This window comes from Limulus polyphemus, unplaced genomic scaffold, assembly GCF_000517525.1.
Source record: "Limulus polyphemus unplaced genomic scaffold, Limulus_polyphemus-2.1.2 Scaffold1077, whole genome shotgun sequence".
In the NCBI taxonomy this organism is placed as follows: domain Eukaryota; kingdom Metazoa; phylum Arthropoda; class Merostomata; order Xiphosura; family Limulidae; genus Limulus; species Limulus polyphemus.
Genome location: NW_013666687.1, coordinates 323,463 through 327,547, shown reverse-complemented (window position 1 = coordinate 327,547; position 4,085 = coordinate 323,463). Strand labels below are relative to the sequence as shown.

The window sequence follows — 4,085 nt, the reverse complement described above, 5'->3', positions numbered from 1 at the left end:
CTGAGCCCATGCTGAAAGAGTTAAGCAACAAAGATAGATTTGTTATTGGTACATTACAATGTACAATAGAAAGTTTAAAAAAAAGGGGAGTTTGAGATGCAGGAGGTCAATCAACATCTCATATTTCAGTGGAACCTTAAAAGGGGTACTTTAAACAATTTCTTAGTCTGGACTATCGAACTAAGTGATGCCAGTAGATAATACTACCACTTTTCATTTTTATTACTTTAAAAAAAATGTTAAAACTCAGTGAGATGCAAACTGTGTAAATTATATGTAGGATAGCTTGAATTTTTAAGAGACTTGTACATAAAATATCGTCGACTTCCTTATAGTTAATAGTAGCATCAATAGTTACCACTCAGTTGTGTAGCCTCAGTTGTTGATGTTATCTAATAAGAATACTGGAACTACTTTTGAAAATGATTTTAACCACACTAACTAGATGGACATTTTATTCAGATAGTGATGGCTGAAGACAATTCTAGTCCTACGGTATTGATCTGGTTGCTTCCATATTTTCTTTATGCTGTGTACTTTTAGATATGAAATGGGTACATTCAGTACTGTAGTTTATGGGGTTCAATTTTGTGAGTGCAATGATTTAATTAGCTGTGAAGCAGTAAGAATGGATAAGAATAAAAGTTGTGTTATGAAATGTATCCTATAGTTATAAAAAACAAAACAGGACACAGAGGCATTGCTAGGCACTGGCACATGGGGCCTGTCCCCCAAAACTCCAGTTGGTGTCCAGAAAAATCAGAACAGAAAACCATAATTGATATCATGCTGAAACACCAAAAATTCCCAAACCTCTCATAGGACAAAGAATTGGAAATTTTTATTTCTTAAACACTGGGGGAAAATATACATCCTCACAATTACTAGCATGATTTACCATGTAAATTACAATAATTTATGTCTTAATTAGGTTAAGAAATTTTCAACTTAAAAACTAGGTAAAACTGAAGTATTAATGAGTTAAGAACTAGTAGTAGGTCTACTTATTATGATTGTGTCCTGTGCATATGTAAAAAAAATCATCATGATATCAACTTTTCAGGGACACACACTACTTTAACATTACTTATTAACTCTCCTTCATCAATTCCATTTCATATAGATACAAGCTCCAGTTTCAGAAGGTTTGTAATTTTTTGACAACAGAGGACCAAAGTCATGATGAGAGTTGCCAATGAGTGCAAAATATGTCACAGGCATACCTTTGAACATAAATGAAAATGTTTATTGGGCAGCTGCCTCCATTGCATATGTATAGCTCTGTTATTGTCAATTCCCCTTCTGAACATCAAATTTAAAAGAGTTGATTATGACATAACGTTATATGTGGCAAATGCCCATACACTGGAGCTTCATAGTGATGGTTGAAGTAGTGTTCAGAATAAAACAATTTTCAACTTTGTAATTACTACACTAGCACCTATTGTCTAAAAAAACCATAACACAATTGTAGACAGACATACAGGCAAATACATATCCAAAATATCCAAGGTCATGGAAGAAAATTATGTTGTATGATATAACATACAATGTCACTAACATGAAGCGTATAGTTACTTCAAGAGAATTGCCTTGATATTCAATATTTTGAGCTTTATTACAAGTGACACCACAAAGATATTGTTTCATAAATGAGATGCAGTGCTATATTTGAAGGAGCCATTTCTTTCCTGGACAGTGTGGTAATGGCCTGACTTTTGTACACTGGATAACAATGTTTTGGGATGATAGTTAAGAATATGGTCAAGCTTTTGAAATCTACCTCATAGGTCACCAAATTTGAAGAGAAATATATACTTAATCCCCTCAAAAAATATAAGAAATTGTAACTTCATACAAGTACATGGAAAGGTCTGTTTGCATAAGAAGGTTGTAATGAGTCTTTTATTCTACACTCAGAATAGTCGAAATCTTAATGAAGGATTCTTTAAAAAATCAGAGTATTTATTAGGACTTTCAAAATTGAAACAAGAGTGATATTTACAATTCAAAAATGCTGGGACCCAGAGTTTTACAAGTGACGCAATAGATGTAATTTGTGACTTAACAATGTAACCTTGACACAAGAAGTTAAGAAAAGGAACCAGAAAGGAAAAAAATCTAAAATCATAAATTATCACAAAATTGGCTTAATAATACAGTGTGTACATATTTTCTGATTATTTATATCTCACAGTACCTAAAAACTCAAACCAAGTTTTAAACAATATCCATTCTATAAGTTAATGCTCTCAAGTGTTTGGGCTTTTGCAGTCTTCATTTCATTTTATATTTGTTATCAGACAATTGGATTACAACTTGGCACTTGAAAATTATTGACTACTTACAAAACATCTGATCAACTTATTTAAATATGTATCAGACTGATTGACAAACAGTTGTAGCAAAACTTGTTTATATTTGACAACAACTCGTTTATATTGCCATAGCTTCAACAACAAAGACCTTAGTACTACCTAGTATCATTGGTTTTTGTCTCACTGTGAGAGTAATGTTAAAATTAACCAACAGGATGTGAATTGGCATCTACATGTATGACATCCTATAGTCGGTCTGCTTTCAAAACACAGGGTGGATTCTCTAAATGGAAAAAAATTGAAAAGCTAAATACCTATGAAAATAGTGACAGTCATCGTGAGTTATTTGCTGCTTGGAAAGAAACTGAGTGCCAAATTTGTCTTCAAAATAGTATTGATGAAGAGCTGCAAAGGCAAATTCAGCAAGCAAAAAATAAATGGAGGGATGTACTACAACGGATGCTGGAATGTACACAAGATTTAGCTTCTTAGAATCTTGCATTTCATGGTCATACTGAGGATATAACCTCAAATGAAAACCCTGAAAATTTCCTGTCACTTTTGCAGTTATAAGCAAAGTATGATACAGTAATTAAAGAGCATTTAGAGCGTGTTAAAAACAAGCAAATGTCAACATCTTATCTTTCTCCTGAAATCTAAAAGGTGTTTATAAATCTCATGGCTTCACATGTGCAAAATTATTGTTTTTCAGCAATTCGTAGAAACAGATACTATGGTATACTGTTTGATATTCCACACCTGATTTAGCCAATCGTGAGCAATTGGCCCAAGTGATTCGGTTTGTTGACATTGACTTTAAGACAAGAAAAGTAGAAGTCAAAGAGTCATTTATTGAATTTATACAGATAACGGAAAAAGATGCTGCCAATATTGAGAAAACAATAAGCACAGAATTATAAGCGGATGGAATTTTATTGAGTGATTGTTGTTCACAATGTCATGATAATGCTGCTGTCATACCAGGTCATTTGTCAGGTGTTCAACAAAGAATTCTGAACAAAAATCCAAAAGCAGTGTTTATAAACTGTGACAACTATAGTTTGAACTTAGCATGTCTTCGTGCTGCAAGTCAGGAAACAACAGTTATTACCTTTTTTGGTATAATTGAAGCCATTTATAATTTCTTTGTTTATTCAACAACTCTATGGGATGAACTGCAGCAGGAGTTTAAGATCTCTGTCAAGCATGAATCAGAAACACGGTGGAGTGCAAGAGAAAAGGCAGTAAAAGTTGTACATGAAAAACTGGATGAATTGCTAGGACTTTTAGAGCAATTAAGTGAGAATGGCAACACAGCTGAAACAAAATGTGATGCTCATAATATTCTGCAATGCATGCTTACATTTGATTTTATTGTACTGTTGCATTTTTGGAGAAATCTTTTATCATATATCAATCGAGTGCAGAAACATCTTCAGGACCCAAAAATAAATTTTAGAGAAGCAGCTGCTGATCTTGATTCTTTGAAAGAGATTTGATTCATGAATCATATGAAAATTCCTGTCAAGAAGCAGTTCAAGTGGGCAAGAATCAATGTGAAACATGGGGGTTGACCATTGAAAGAAGAAAATATGTCGTAAATGAATGCCAGGTGAAAATGCAGCTGATGCTGGATTGACTGCTAAACAGGAAATTTATTACATCATGAAGGATGTTATTGATTGCTTGATTATGGAAATAACAGGAAGATTTTCTCGCTTACTAGATTTAGATTCACGGTTTGGATTTCTACTAGATGTGCAAAAT

At 33.2% G+C, this 4,085-nt stretch overlaps 1 protein-coding gene across 4 annotated transcripts in view; it reads left to right on the top strand.

Moving 5' to 3' along the window:
- The window catches only part of LOC106462027, a 68,373-nt gene that overhangs the window by 8,865 nt on the left and 55,423 nt on the right, over positions 1-4,085 (top strand). The gene's annotated exons all lie outside the window — the stretch shown is intronic.